Below are 16516 nucleotides of genomic sequence, written 5' to 3'. Positions count from 1 at the left end.
ATTTACGTAGGTCACTTTGAAGGCAGAACTTCCTATTTATTTCCGTAGAAACTTCTACAGACACAAAGAACTTCATAGCACGGTTTGATAGAGCAGATTCTCCAGTACAAGACATTATTTTGCAACGTGGTCTCCTCCATTAGCAATGCATTTTTAACAGCAATGAACAAGAGCCTGCATGCCATGCTTGCAGTAATCTGCACCAATGGAGGTGACCCACTGTTTTGCAGCTTCTCTGTTGGGGTCATTGCTAAGAAGATTTTGCCCATACAGTCCATCTTTCACTGGCCAAATCCAGGCTACACAGTGGGTTTTGTAGGTCAGTCCAGCCAGGATGATACTGTTGTCTATGGGCTTCAAACTCATAGGGCACCTGGTGTTACCATGCTGAGAAGTGAAGGTTGTCGTCTTCTTTGGCCTAACAGTGTCAGGTCTTGTGATGTAGCAGAGTTGATGGTTTGTCTGGATTCCAGGAAATCTGGAAGGATCACCCCTTTTCTGTCCAAAAAGACTCATCAGTTTACATACTGAGGGCTGCATCTTGAACTAATTCTTCAGTGGGGAATTCATGTGTTTTAACCATCTTGTAGTGGTGACACTGTGTCTCATCACTGGCAATGATGTGATCCAGGAAACTCACCTTTAGCTTCATATTACAGTAGGTCCTGACAAAGTGGAATATGGAGTTCTTTCTGTTCCTGTGTGAACATTTGTGGGAGCCAACCTGGTGCAAACTTTGCAATATTCCAACATTGCCACTATTGCTTCCAAAACATTGAAGTCAATATTCATCTCCGTACACAGTTCCTGTGTCATAATCTGCTGATTTGTAAAGGTGAAGTGATCAAGATGCTCTCTGTTTTGTGGTATGACAGCTGTGCATGGCTGTCTGGAATGCGGTTTGCCTTTCATGTTGCCATGGCTGCTGCTGAAATGCACCACCCACCGCTTCATTGTGCTCATTTGCACTGGTTGGTCTCCATAAATGTTCAGCATGTGTCAGTGAAAGTCAGTGGGTGCCATTTTTTCCCTTGTGGAGGAATTCAGTGACACACCCTTGCTTCATCTGCACTTCCGTGTCCAGTGCCATTCTGTCAGACTGCCCCTCTGCTGCTGTCTGTCACACAGGAACAACACGCAATAGGATATTAGTAGGAATGTTCAACCTGCCTGCCATCCCACCCACATCCACCTCTGATGTCATGGGCCCACATCATCAGATAGGAGCCATTACTTTCCAAGTAGCCCTCGTAATTGGCATTTCCCTACAGATGGCATGACTGATTTAAGATAAGGAGCTGAAATTAGGGGGAGAGAGAAAAAGAGAGGCAGCTTGGTCTAAAATCTGATTAAGGCCACTCCACTGCTGCTTTTGAGCAATCTGTCAGTGTTCTAGGTCAGAAGATATGATTGATGAGGCTTATGAGAAGAATCTTAAGCTAGGCGATCATGTTGTGTCATATGACCCTCAGTATTTTTTAGTCAATTAAAACAGCTTACTGGGAAATTTTTGAAATTTCCCTAGTGATGCTTAACTAGGACAGTATTGAAAACGCGAGGAAAAAAAACCTTCAGTGTTGGCATCTGTCAACAGAAGCTAAATGGAAAATATGTGGGGCAGCAATGCACCAAAGTGATTGAAAATCCCAGGCTGCAGCAGGGAATGACACAAGTTTGAATCAGTAAGGGCTCATTTTGTAATTTAAGCAGTAATCGTGCTTAGGGAAATGGTGCTACGATGGAGAGGATTCTATGCAAATACGGTTTCATTTACCTTGAAACTTAAGGTTCCTTTTTAGCAGTTTCAAATCCAATTAGGTTTAATCCTCAATGGTTTGGAAATTTCACTGCTGTCATGCATACATTTTCCAGCTTGGAACCTAACTAGTCCTTGATATATCCATTACTCACCAGTTCTTCACATTTTTTCCGTATGGAAATTCTCCTTGAAATCAGATCTGAGTTTGTGTTCACTTGAATTTCAAATTATTCTCCCTGATCTACTTGGTAAGGAGTATCTTGGTCAGAATCCATTTGTAATAAAACCTTGACTTTGGTCACCGTAAAGTTGGAGTCATTGCGATCAGTGGATTGTCTTCTGCTGCTCATTTTACACACGAGTTTTTTATCATATACACTCTGGAGTTTTGCATGGTGGCCTTTTTGGTGTCAGTAGAATTTAAGACCGTAACTGTTGCGATAAAGCTAACCTGCTCCTTGCTCAGCCAACTAATTAGCATGGCTGTGGCAAGTTGCCTGAGGTCTTAAGGTCTGAATTAACTCACCTGTTACACACTGCTCTAAAACTGGAACATCACTGAAATGTCAGTGTTGTGGATGTGAACAAAGCAGAGTACCTAGAGAAAAACACTTGCAGAACAGACATACCTTCTTGCTCAAGTCAACATTTTGAAGGAGAGCTGTAGGTTTTTAACAGTCAGCTGTTCTCAAAATGTGTTTTACAGTTGGATCTTCACAAAAAAGTGGCTGAGGTTGTTCTTCATTATGCTTCTGTGCACTTTACAAACTTACCTTTCAGGTCCAACACGGGCCAAGTTTTAACCCTTAGGACTGAAGAGGACTGAAGCTCACAGTCTCCCCCAAGCACTCTTTTCCATCTCAAACAATGGAGGGATAGCTGAAAGCAATGGAAAATGACTTGCAGAGGATGGGAGGGATGGTCACCCACCCCAGAAGAGCTACATGCCTGTGGAGAACAAAGCAGCCGGGGAATGCAGACTTAGCACGCTGATCTGAGCTCTGCACATATCACAAATGCTCACGTGTGCTACCAGGGGGAAACAGATAAACGTATGATCTATAATCCATACACATTCTCTACAGAAATGATCATACATGTCTCCTAATCTGTTAATAGTGATAATCCTTCTTCAGGACTCTGACTATGTCTTCTGGTAAGCATGCTATAGGTCTTGCAGAGCAGATAGGAACCCTCACCATTTACATTAAGGATTCTTTGGGTCAAACTCTTCCATTGATTACGGTGCCATGATCCCAGCGGGTGTCCAGCCCTGACACCTGAATCTCATTAACAGTTCTGTCTGGCAGGAGTAGATCTCACCTAAGTGTCCTGTTATGTCATGAATGGTGCTGCAGTAGTAATGGCCCATAAAGAAAAACACTGCCCTGGAACAGATCACTGATATTTGTAAGCAGGACTGGCTGGCAAAACTTGGGCTGTCTGGGCAGAGTGGAGAGAGATGGAGCTGTAGTTATGGTATACAACAGTTTTAAATGGGATGTGGAAACGACTGAGTGATGATTGAGCAGGTAATACTGGGTGCAGCTTAGAGAACACAGCCAGAGTTTCTTGGCTCTCCTGTGGTACAGATAACTTCTTTGCACTCTCAACACACAAAGCAGAGGAAGAAATTAGTCCTACATCCCCACCCCTGCCATGTCCTCTCTCCTCTGTGCCAAAAGTTAGGGGGGATCTTGTTCAGCTCCGTGGTAATGCAGCTGACTGTGGACAGCTGTCAGAGCTTTCATCTGCTTTGGAAATTTATTGCTTAATTAAGTTAGTATCATGTTCTGCTCTGAAGATATGGATGTCAAGGCATTGCATAATTAAGTTAATATCTTGTTCAGCACCATGACTGTGGCTGTCACAGCTGGAGGAATGATCAGTGGCAGTGAGGAGCTGCAGCCCCATCCATACATGCCCATATCCATCCAAGGTTTACCCCAATACAAAAAGAAGACTCTTCCCTCCCTGCTGTGATGTGGGGCCCTGTGAACCTAATCCCACATCCCTGACTGCCTCTGGGCAGGGGTGGGGTGGCCCAAGCAGGAAGCCTATGTTCTCCCTGGAGGTGGCCTGTGCTCTCCATTTCTTCCAGGCTATGGGAAGACTCGTAGCTTTTGCAGGCCCAGGCAGCTCACACAGCTGCACACAGATCTTCAGGCCTGATCCAACCATGGGACGCTCTTTCAAAACTGGTGATTTTCAATGTGTGCAGTGCTCTTGTGCTATCAGTCACTGACCCCAAATGTCCAGTCTAGACAGCAGGTCCTAAGTTTTAATTCATGCTATTAGAAGTGTACAGATTTAAGCTGCAATTGTTTCCTTTTGAAAATAGGGTGGTTTTTTTCCCCCATCTTCTTTTTTTTTTTTTAAATTAATTTGATTCACTTGTGGCAGTGGAAGGTTTTAATGGGATTTCTTTTTAATTAAACCGAGAGCATATGAATCCCAGAGGGCAGATCCTGCTTTTGTTGAAAACTGCCCTCATACAAATGGGATGTTGTTCCATTAACAGAGCTGCAAGAAAAAGATTTGAGGATTACCAACAAGGCACAATAATAGAGCAGTCCTGCTCTAAAAACGTCTGAGAACGAGGAAGACATTTCTCCATCTTTATGTGCTTTTTGTGTAAGAAATAAAGGCTGCTATATATAGCTGTAACAGTAGATGTAGTGGTTGATGAGGGAAGAAAATAAAATTAAAACTAATGATCTTTGCTATTAAGGAGAGTATATTTTCAGTCCTAAACTTAATACAAGTCTATTCCAATCCCAAACCCTATTTCTCCCTCCCTAGACTTAGGTATATGCTTGCCTGAGTGTGGTAATGGGAACTACAGCATCGGGTGCTTAGAAACAGGTTTTAAAAGCAAAACGCTGTATCTGCCATAACTGCTCAAATTACTGCCTTAGAGAAGCAAATGCCAGCTCCCTGCATTTGCTTTGGTGATGTCCCATGCTGTGGAACTGCACAGATGCAAAGTTGGTTCCTTTTGTTCTTTTCTCCCCTGAAAGTATGGTATTTTTACTTATTTCTGAAGAGGAAGATGGCACAAAACAGGCCTGAGGAACCCATCCCCAGCCTTCTTGCTTGTGGACTCACTATGTTTGACCTGCTAAGCCACCCTGAATACCAGCAGAAGTGCTCATCCTGGTTATATCAGTGCTAAACACCTCATTAACGTAACTGTGACCAGAATGTCACCTGCTGCATTTCTCAGGCTGACAAATTATTATTGTGTGTATTCATGGTATGCACAACCCTTAAATTGTTTGGCTATGATTCCAAAAATAAGGCCTATTCTAAGTTCAAAATAAATAAAGAAATAAATAAATGAAAAGAAAAAAAAAAAAAAAAAGAAGAAGAAGAAAAAAGATTTGTTTGGTTAGATAAGAGAGAAACAACCAGCTTAGAAATATGGGAAAATGCAAGATAAAACCTGCCAGAGGAAATTATACTATGTTTTTGTTGGGCTCAAAGAAATACATTTTGTATTGTCCAAACACAAAACAGTTTGTCCTCTTCCTGCTCAGCTTGCCGTCTTTTTACTTTATTTTATTTTATTTTAACATAAAAGTTAGTACCTAGAAAATGCACGTTTTCTGGAACACTGTCATTTTACTAGTAAGTAAGTAAATAAATCTGGAAATGCTTATCTTAAATGCCTGGTTTCTGAGGAGTTTGGACAAAAGCAATTCATAATGTTTCACAGTCTGGCCTTCTTGCACAGTAGCACTGTATTCAAGGTATAATCTCTGTATTTGATAGTGAAGTAGGTGGAAATAAGAGACATCTGTCTGTAGCTCATAAATGCAAGTAGTTTTTGATAAAGAGAAAACAAGATTACAGATACTACTTTGATTTTAAGAAGCTGAAATCTTTGTGAAAGCAAAAATGACTTTGTACCTTCCACTTTCAGTTCAGTAGCAGGTAGACCATGTGCAGTGGCTTCTCAGTGTTTCTCAGCACTTGTGGAGAGTGAGACAAACCATGGCTGTTCCCACCTCGCCACCAAACAGCCTCTAGGAGACACCATGAAAAGTTATGCACATGCTCTTCATGTTAGGCTTAGAAGGGCTGATGTTTGGCATCTGATACATCTCAGGTCTCTAAAACTAAGGTATAAGTGTCCTGTGACATCTCTGAGACCTTCAGTGCAGTGTGGAGAGTCTCTTGAGGGCATCATGACCATAAACCAGGAACCATGAAAAATCCTGCAGAGCCAGTCTGGAACGAAAGAAAACCTAGATATATTTATGACCAATTTTTGTGTATCTTGTGGTTGCAAGTACCCCTCCAACAGGCAAAATAATGCTGATCCTGATACAGGAACCAAGGGCAACTTTACTGTAGGACAAATATGAACATTCACTGGAGATGATAGTCAGTGTGTTTATGGATCAGAATTTAGCAGCAAAAGGTTATCACTGTGTTAGACAATCAAGACAGGCTTCCCAGATAATTCCTGGACATTATCTCTGTTTTATTCAATTCGGGTGGAAAGCTTTGTTAAAATGCAGCATTCTGTGCCATTTAGAGGCAGGAATTGCTGTTGAGTTGCTTTCAGCACAGGTTTTGTCATGCATATTTTGTCTTCTTTGAAATAGAAGACTTGAGGCTATGGCAGAAGTGAAGATCTCTGAATTTACCTAAAGACACAGCCAGGAGGAGTTCCTGAAATACCTTTGAGAAGAAAACTAGATCGGGACAGAATGTTTTGCCTTTGGGTTTTCCACTAATCATTTAGTTGGATATGTTTAATATTACTGTACTGATTTTGTCCCATTGTATTGCAGTGCAGCTTCTGGTTATGTTCTGATCTTGCATACAGCATTCACAGTTCTTAATAGCATCTCTAAAAGCTGTGTCCTCAAAGCTATACATGTTTGACCATACAGGCTTTGTTTTAGTAAGACCTGACATAGATGCTGTTGATTTCTGGGTGTTCTTGAAGAAGCCCTAATTCACATGAAGATTTTATAATAGAAGCAAATGTGTTGTAGAAGATTTTATTTCTTAGGAACAGAGTGTTTTTACGTTGAACATATTAATTTCGCTTTGAGGTGACCTTAAAGATAAAACCCCCTGCACTTTTGTAGCAATTAAGTTTGGACTTTTCATGTGGAACATGTTTCCTTAGTTGCTCTCCAGGTGCCCCCAGGATTTATGGCCAGATTATTACACTAGATTTACACCTATGAATTGTAAAGTCCATTAAATTGTTCTTTGTATTGTTATTCTTACATTGCGCAAAAAATACAGCAATGTAAATATCTCCTGAGGGAGAATTTAATTGCCCACAGGGCTGAGTTGCTTTATTGTGCTTTATTTATCTTTTTTCTCTCTCTTTTTTTAATTTAATTTTATTTTTTTCTCTGGGAAGGATTTTGTAAGTCTGTCAGAGCAAACTTGGATCTGGAATGTTAATGGATCTTTTGCCTTTGAGTTGTTTTCAACAACTGTGATGCCTGTTCTTGGAAGACCAAAAGCAGTGCTCCCAGTGCCTGCTTCCAGAGCAGTTCTGAAAGTGCCTTTAAATCTCTTATAAATTCAGGGTTGACTGAATACTGTCAGAGCAGTTGCCAGTATGATATACTTAACCTACAGCTGACCCTATCTACAAAAGATGGGGTTCATGGCAGGTCAAGCGTGATGAACAGAGAGAAGCTTGAGCATTGGTGATTCTCCAGGGGTGGTGGAAGAGGCATAGTCAAGTTTTCCTCCCCGCAGAGCTTATTTTGGCTGGAATGGGGTATGAAGCCTCCCTTGGAGACACCTGCAATTCTGTACAGCCCAGCATCTCACTTTCAAGGCATTAAATTGGTCTGGCAGTTTGTGCCCTGACATCCACAGGGGCCACAGAACCTATCTTTGTCACACATTTGAAAGTACACCAGTCCTATAACAGAATGCAGGGATCCCATCTCTCAAGTCAACATGCGCATCTTCCACTTTGATCTTCTGAGTTCAGTGACAGGAAATGCTTATGTGCTCTTCTGCATGCCCAGATGTGTAACTAAAAAGTGACAGGGGCAAGAATGCGATGGGAAGAGGTGAAGCAAATTAACTGGGTGCTAACCATGAGAGGTTCATATCGAGCCACACAACTGGAAGTCGGTCCATCACATCCACAAAATATAGGCACCCTTTTTATATGAATGAACGTGCATCCGCATAGCACAGCAGAGTGCACTGCAAAGGATGATGCGTGGTGTTTTAGGTTCGTGAGAAGGGTTCAGGACTAATAGGTCCAAGCTGAAGCTAAAGGTTATATTTTAGGTATTTACATCATGTGTAGGCACAGTGTAGCTGCTTTCCAGAAAATATGTCAGAAAATGCCTGCTAATCATCCTTCTGGATGGATGTTCTGAGACACAAAGATTTAGATGATTCATTTTTCCCACCCCATACACTGGGATGTGGTTGTGGTACTTAATATTACTCACTTTTGCTTCCCTTACAGTAAATGGTGTTTACTCTGAAGAAGAATCTCAGTTATCAAAGTTTATGGTCTAAGGCAGATGGAAATTGCAAAATGAGATAGAGTGTATGAAAATACTTGGGCAGGCACCAAGGATCATCAGTGCACTCCAAAGACAGGCAGAGGATTTCTCTTATCTTTTTTGGACTTAAGTTTACTTTCTTCTCCTACGGCAGTGTTACTAAGATAGGGATTAGAAGGAAAGTAGGGAAAATGAGATGTTCTCTTAGATCTACACCTTGCACTAATATGATCCAAGAGAAGAAGAGAGAGAAAAATAACAGATGAGAAGGTTTTTTCCTAGCACAACTGGCAGGTTTCTGAAATGCAGTGAGCTTTGCAGTTTAGGCTTTTTAACTTAAGTGATTCAAGACTCTAAGCATGTCTGCATAACTGTCTTCTTTTTCCCATGTGATCCCTTCATTCTAGTCGGTACTATTCTGTATCTTCAAAACAATAATGTTCTCAAGAAGACCCACGCTTTTCCTGGATTATTTTTTGCACAAAATGTCAAGGAATGGGCTCAGTGTATACAAAGCAACAATTCAGATTCTTTTTTCACTTTCCTATGTGGGCAATCTTTTTATGCACAGTTTTAAGCGTATGTCGTAGATCACATCACTTATCACTAATGTCCCTTTCTCTGAAGGTAGGGGTGCTGCTTGGACCCTCTCATCACTCTTTAGTAGACCTTCAGGCATGAGTTCTAGCATCACTTTGGGTGTTCATTTCATATGCAAAATCCTGAGGTGCATGTACCTCCAGAGTCCCCTGGGGGCTCTGCAGTTTGTGTTGCCTTCCAGTTTCTCCTGCATGTGGTGGGGTATGGGTTTAGCAAAGATGCTTGACATTTCAGCAGTTCCTCTGCTTTGTTCCCTCTGAAGCTGGTTAAGTTCTGCTCCTAGTTTCGATGAGGTAAATTGGGATTATTAGATGAGGTGAAATTGGACGGGGTTGGTGGTTTGGGGAAGTGCTCCATTGTGCTCCTCAGATACACCAGGCTGCCTTTCTCCCCTCTGGCAGGGAGATCTCTGCCTCAGCAATGAGAATCACAGGGATTAACAGCACTAGTAGAGAGAGCACAAGAATGAGAAAAATGGGGATGGGCTGGCAGGTTCTCCAGGGCTTGGCCGACTATCTTGGGGCTCAGCATTTCACGTTTCTGCCTCAGAGGGGTTTCTGTCAGACAGAGGCATGCAGCCGTTCCTGCTGAAGCTCAGCCCAGAAGCTGGAGAAAATCCCTGTGACTGTTCACAATTCAGCTTGCCTGCCGAGAGGGAAACAACGCCTCCAGCTGCTGCCTGTAAACAGGGGATAGAGTTCCGTTCTGTTGGCTGGGAGCATTTATTTGGTAACTGTCCTTAAAGTAAAAGAGAATGGCTTTCCCTTTGATTCAGCAATCAGACACGCTTGCTTTCAGCACAGAGTAATAATAACCATCATGAAGTAGATGAAGTGCTGTCCAGGCCTCTTCTCCTGATAAGCCAATTCTAGAGGAGTAACAATGACATGATAAGTGAAGTGTCAGGAAGAACTTGGGAATGACTCAGAGACAGGACATTTACGTACATAGCTGGTAGGTTGCAATTTTAAGCATCCTCTGCCCCACCTAGACAGGTGGCTGAGCTACTTGTCAAGCATTTCACAAATCCCTGCTCTTTCTAGCAGGAATGTCCCAAGGCTGTCTTTGGCCACCCAGAAACTGCAAAAGAGGGTGCCATTATTTGTGTGCAGCTGATTAGCGATCCTGCTGAAGGTGTTAAGAGCAGGGCCACAGTATTCCACCCCAGCTCTTCTAAGATAAGAATGAATGTGCACCCACCCTCTTAAATGTTTAACACCCTCTTTTGTCTTCTGAGTGCCTGCAGTGTCAGCAATGCATCTACTGGTTCTAGTGACATGGCTGGTGTCTTCTGCCTGCAGCCTGGCATCAGACCAGCAAAGGCTTTCCTGAGCCCTCCCCAGCAGTCAGACATCCACAGAGAGCCGTGATGTCCTAAACTGGTGGCCATGCTGAAAATAGTGCCATGCTGAGCTGGTAGCAGTTCTCCTTAATGAGAGGAAAGGATGCCAAACAGTTCCAGCTTACAGCAATAGAACGTGTCATCTAATTATACTAACAATACAATCTGATTCTTCAGGTGGTGAAAGTCAAGAGTCTGTTAAAGACGAGAAGATATATCTTTTTTCTACTCTAACATTTATGAAGGCCAGGCACAGTTGGCTATTCTTTATTAGTTTCCTTCAGAGCAAGCATTTGTGCTAATCTGCCCTCCATTTCTTTTCCTTCTTACCATAAACCAGTGTCTCCTTGAGCAGTTATCAGGGAAAACCACACTGGGATTGCCAAAAAATAATAATTGTGAAACCCACAATTAGGCAGGGCTCTGCCAAGAAAAATAAAGTAGGGTATATTCCTCTCTTTCTGTTTGGTTTTAGCTTGAATTGTGCAATGGCAAATGCTTCTTTCCCTACAATTGGCTGGAACACTTTAATATCTTAGAAAAAACTACATGCAGTGGCTTAGCTTAATGTTATGAATGCTAATTAACCTCTTCGCTCCCTTTCTCCCTGCTTGAACACCTCTCTTTAACATTAGCCTTCACCTGTGAAGGGAAACCGCTGTGTCTTCTACCTTCTGGCTCTTCACACCCATGATGCTTACTGCAGTCTCAGCTCCCTCTGTTTGCCTTTACCAGCCGATCAGAAGCTCCTGACATTCATAACATTCAGATTTGTCATTGTATGTAGCTTTCAGCAAGATATTAAAGAGCTGTAGCCCAGAGAAGCGTGCAAAGGGAAGGTACCACCAGCATGTCTGCAGCATCCCAAATGCCTGAAATTGTTCTCCCACAGAGCAAGATGCAAACCTAATAGAAATCTCATAAGGAGCCTTTCCAGGATGATTTCCATGATGAATCTACTAGAAATAAGGAGATGAGCTAATGACAGCCACAAGGAAGTTCTTCAAGACAAGTAGCACTAGTGACTTTATTTTGTCTGTCTTAATTCCCAGCCCTTTCTCACCAGCACCACTTGAAGGTAGAGTTTTCCTTGACTGTAATAGGACAGTTTGCTATCTATATAAAGAAGCCTTGCAGTGACCTTGACTTTCCTTCCCCATAGTTGATATAAAAGTCATACAAATCAATACACTGTTGTAACTAAGCCACAACTGTTTAAAGAGTAAATACAGATGGAGAGGACAAACACAAAAATGGCTTTGGCATGTTGACTACCAGAAGTCAGTAGGCTGCCTAAGTGAGGACTGGGATAGCGTTTGTAAATTAGTGAGAAGAACACCACAATGAAAACTTGGAAATGGCTTCTCAGAGAGGTAAGGTGATACCAGCAGGAGCAGGGAGGTGATCATCCCTCTGTATTTGGCACTGGTGAGGCCATATCTAACATACTGCAATCAGGTTTCCACCCCTATAAGAAAGACATTGAGGCCCTATAGCTTGTCCAGAGAAGGGCAACAAAGCTGGTGAGGGGTCTGGAGCACAAGTCTTATGTGGAGTGGATGAGGGAGCTGGCATTGTTCAGTCTGGAGAAAAGGAGGTTTGGGGGAGATCTTGTTGCCCTCTACAACTCCCTGAAGGGAGGCTGTGACTAAATGGGGATTGGCCTCTTCTCCCATGTAACAGCAATAGGATGAGAGGGAATGGCCTCAAATTGTGTCAGGGGAGATTAAAGTTGAAAGTTAGGATAAATGTCTTCTCTGAAGGAGTGGTCAGGCATTGAAACTGGTTGTCCAGGGAGATGATTGAGTCACTATCCCTTCAGGTGTTCAGGAAATGTGTTTTTGTGGCATTGAGGGACCTGGTTTAGTGGGCATGATGGTGATGTGTTGATGGTTGTGGTTCTTTCCAACCTTTATGACTCCATAATTCTCTGGTATTACTGACTCTAAAAATGCAGGTGGTTCCCTACTGGAAACTTGTGCTGTACATTGCAGCTCTTCTCAGAGCACGGTGTGAGAGCTTTACAGCGGTTATTGAGCCACACATGTCTTCAGTAAGCACATTAAAATAAACTTTGCATCAGTGGAAGTGCTTCTCAAGCTTGGTGGCTCCCAGTGGGTGGATCGGGAAGAACAGGAGAGAGCTATTTCATAAGAGGAATTCCTAGGTGGAGTTACGTGCTGAGAAACTTGTTCAGGCTGCAGCTTTTATCTTGTTTTGTTGGTATTTTTTTGGTGGTGCTCCTTAGAAACCAAATGACTGCTTCCTTTCTGGCTCAACAAGGCGCCCTGAAACAATACTAATCAAGCAGTGTCAGGGCTTCCTTTCAAGGGTTGCTCTGGCTCCCTGAGAGGTAAGCTGCTGCCCTCAGCCAGCACCATGACTTCTCATATCTCAGAGGTGCTTCTGTTAGTCGGAGCCTGTTTCCATGCAGCTCTTGCACTCTCACCTGTGCTTTGCTTTCTCTTGCAAATTGTACAAGCCTGGAAGAGTGGTGTTTTGCCTGCCTTGCCAATGGGAGTGGTAATAGGAGAACACAAGGTGCAAGGGTGTGTTTCCATATGCAACAGTGCTCAGTTAGGATCCTGTCTGAATGTTGGTGGTTATCTGTGAATGAGAGAAAAGATCGGTTTCCATGTAAGAGGCTGCTCCGTAAGTAATACCTCCTATTTTATTGTATTGATCCACAGCATTAGAAGTGGATATTGATGGTGTGGGAGTGGAGATTGAACCTTCCCATCGTTATTCCAGATGCAGCAGCAGAGGGGCAGCCTGACAGAATGGCATCTGACATGGATGTGTGGATGAAGCAAAGGGATGTTATTGAATTCCTCCATGTGGAAAAAATGGCAGGCACTGACATTCACTGACACTTGTGAACACTGATTGTGCTCTTTGTATCTGTTGTCATTTACATGGAAATGAACAGGAGGCATTACTTTTGGAGCAGCCTTGCTCCAAACATTGCTCAAATCTAGCAGTCCTATTTATTGTTGCATTATGTCCATCACTTCAAATGAGAGCTGCAAGCACTGATAAAAAGGGTCCTACCTCAGCCACAAATGGCTTCATGAACATAGGCAACCACTTGAACTGAATCTGGGGTTTAAAACCAATTTATCAACATTTTTAATCACATGTAATCCAACAACAATCCTCCATGGAAGAAAGCTGATTTTAGAGCTCTGATCCAGAGAAGTTTCTGTGGTTGTGTGATGCTCAGCCATCCCAGTATCCACACAGCACACTATGAAGCTGGTCAGAGAGGCTGGTGCAGTAAGCATGTGGCTACCAATTAAATGCCAGCAGCAGATATGTTGTCTAAATGTATTGTGGTGACACAGTGCACAGAAAAGAAGCCTTTTCTGGGCTTTCAGGCAGTTGCTCATGCCTGGAGCACTTTCCAAAAATACTTAATATTCTAAGTGAGAATCTTGTTCAACTGCAGGCTCTGTCTGTCCCAACAGACAACATGAAGTTTTGTGCAGAAAACATGAAAAAAAAATGCTATTAAAACATTAGAAGAAGCAGCAGGATCGATTGTGATTACAGACGAATGCAGAATGTCTGGATGTTGCCGTGTGTGTGCAAAGGTTACTTCCCATGATTGTGCCCTGCAGGGCTGACATCTGGACCAAGAGAAAGCTCTGCCTAGTCCAGCCTCCATCTGCTCTGGGCTACTCATTAAGTACAATTATCACCACCTGGAAAAAGCTCCAGTTGCTGTGAAGAAAGTCCAGGTCAGCTGGAAACATAGAGCAGATGAAGCTGTCTTGGTGTGGAGCACAGGCAGCTGCCTCACACCTTGTGCCAGTCAGTGGGCCAGGAGGAGTGCACATGAGGGCACCCGGTGATCTCCTTTGTTGCAGTAATCTTCACAGAGGCTCAAGGGCCAGGGCAGTAACTTTTCATAGCTCCCATATAAATGTTGCTTCATTATAACTAATTAATGAGCAGAAAATGAGTGGATTTGTGCAAATCCTGTTGGAGATTTTCTCCCTGTTTTTAAAAGGATTGGGTTAAAAGGCACAAGAAAAAAATAAGTCATTATAATGGAGGATTAAAGGAAGAAAGTGTGCCCTGAGGCAACTGGGTGCTTTGCACACAATGGGAGATTGTTGTTTCTGCTGAGATCTAAAATAGGGTGAAACTTAGTGTGTTGATAGGATATGAAAAAATGGCAGCAGAGGCTAGGGCAATGCTGAACATTTGTCAAAACTCTACATAAACTGCACACAGAGGTGGAGAAACATTTGACCAGAGCTGAGCAAGTGGAATATTTATTAATTGAACTGACTAGGATGAATTTAGCCAGACATGGCTGGATTTGTACTGGAGTTTATGCAGAATTTTTTTTTTTTTTTTTTTTTTTTGCTTATTTCACCTCTATGAAAAACAAGACCACTAAGCTGTTGTTTCATGTCTTCTTGCTGAGATGTACGTTTTCTGCTTTTATCTTTGTTATTACGGTTGTCATCAAGAATCATTAAGGTTGGAACTAAGATCATGGAGTCCAACCACCATCAACCTGTCACAACCAAGCCTACCAATGATGTCCCTCTGTCCCACATCCACATGTTACTTGTACACCTTTAGGAACAGTGACTCCATGACCTCCTTGGGCAGCTCATTCCAATACATTGGCACTCCTTGTGAGAATAATTTTTTATAGTATCCAACCTGAACATCTTGTGGTGCAACTTGTCCATTGGTGAATTCAAGGATCCTTATTTCTCCTCTATGAGTGGTTCAGAAGTGATCCTTATCAAAGAACATGGTGCCTGCAGATGTATTTTAGAGATAGAGCTTGCTGAGTGGGACATAGGCCTTGGAAATGTACACTTCCACACTTCACTTCAGAGAGGATAGACTAGAGTGCTGCAGAAGAATAAAAGACAAAAATGAGGTTGTAAGAAGCTATGAAGGAGCTGGGAGGGAAGGGGCTGACATGCTGCAAGTTTTGATGTTTGGAGCTGAATGGAGCTGGTCCTAGCCATTTTGGCTTACCCAAGCTATGTTTAGGGACAGTTTACATTGAGTTCTTTTGTGTAGTGATGCAAAATCAACCATCTCTGAGGAAAAGTAAATGAGTTCTGAGTTAGTGGTTCACAGTGCCAGGTCTGTCTCAAAGGGAGTGTGTGATTCCGTCCCTTATCTGGCACAAGTGTGCATGGTATTAATCCTAGCTTATCATAGAAGTCATGATATTACCAGAGTAGCTATATGGTTAAGAAAAGTGTCCTCCAGACATCTGGTGTGATTGTTTCTCCATCAGATGAGCAGTGCGGGTAAAGAGGAGAAATCCCCCCCTATTTTTTGTAAACTTGCACCCTTTACTTCTGTATTTCTTTACTTTCTTCCTCTTCGTGTAAGGAATAGTACTTTCTCCTCATAACTCCAGTGTTCTTTGGACTTCCCTTTTTGAGGTGTGCAGATAAATGCTTAGCAGAGCCGTGCTTCCAGAAGAAGCATCCAAGACTACATCTTAATTCCACTGTGTAGCTCAAATCTTCCTCCCAACTCTAAAAAAAAAAAAAAAAAAAAAAAAAAAAAGGAAAAGAAAAACCAAAACAACCCTGACTTTAAAGACATCATTTCACTCTGCTGGAGGAGATGTGTTCCTTTCCTCTCTCAAGCATGGCTTTCTTCCAGCTGGCTTTAATTTACTCTGTGTGAATTATTTTAAAGCCTCAATGGCCAGGCTGTCCTGACAGCATCCCCTGCCTTCACATGGCTGATGCTGCTTGGGGCTTCCTGGCAGGGACTGCACTTTCTCCTTCTCCCTCCTTCCATTCCTGGGCAGCTTGATCTCGTCTAGTGGAAAAGTCAGTGCACATGAGCTCAGATGTGGGTTGTCATCAAACTGAGCACAGTGCAAAGGGTTTTCTCCCCAAGTTGTCAGAGTTGTGGATAGAGTGCTGTGTGAGCATCCTCTGCTTTGTTTTTCCCTTCTGATGCCATTTCATGCAAAGGAAATGAGTTGCAAGTGTTTCACTTGGCACTGTAACTTTGGTAATTGTATCCAGGGCATAGAGTAGCCTGGGCTGGTTCTTAATCATTCACTCATTAGCGCAGTGTCCTTTTTGCTTGGAAGACAAATAGAGGGTAAGAAACTGTGTCAGCCCATGGGAGAGGTGGCTGAGGGAGGATGACATACTTTTTTGATGCACTGCGTGACTGCCTTTCAAGCACAGCTGTTTCTGCTGCTGACCATTCTGGAGAAAAGAGCTATGCTTGAAGTGCCCATCTGCCTGCAGCTGTTGTCATCTCATTGCCGTCACCCTGTCAGAAGAGAGCAGCACAACT

The 16516-nt window shown here is 42.7% G+C and overlaps 1 protein-coding gene and 1 long non-coding RNA gene across 21 annotated transcripts in view; one reads left to right on the top strand and one right to left on the bottom strand.

Moving 5' to 3' along the window:
* PALM2AKAP2 (PALM2 and AKAP2 fusion) overlaps positions 1–16516 on the top strand; it is a 234159-nt gene that overhangs the window by 164705 nt on the left and 52938 nt on the right. For 2 of the 20 annotated variants that reach the window (XM_085530247.1, XM_085530244.1), the window contains exon 1: positions 1–16516. This exon is cut by the window's left edge and continues 13882 nt beyond it. The exons of the other annotated variants lie outside the window; for them this stretch is intronic. The gene's annotated coding sequence lies outside the window, so the exon portion shown is untranslated. 20 annotated transcript variants of the gene reach the window in all.
* Positions 12681–16516, bottom strand: part of LOC146753757 (uncharacterized) — a 7253-nt gene continuing 3417 nt past the window's right edge. The window contains exons 2-3 of the long non-coding RNA XR_014939862.1: positions 14891–15088; positions 12681–12817 (exon numbers count right to left, since the gene is read on the bottom strand). This is a non-coding gene — a long non-coding RNA (uncharacterized LOC146753757). The remainder of the gene's footprint in view (positions 12818–14890; positions 15089–16516) is intronic.

Source organism: Coturnix japonica, chromosome Z, assembly GCF_054131305.1.
Source record: "Coturnix japonica strain WE chromosome Z, WE-NBRP24, whole genome shotgun sequence".
NCBI lineage: Eukaryota > Metazoa > Chordata > Aves > Galliformes > Phasianidae > Coturnix > Coturnix japonica.
The sequence above is the reverse complement of the archived record's forward strand: the minus strand, read 5'-3'. Positions and strand labels throughout refer to the sequence as shown.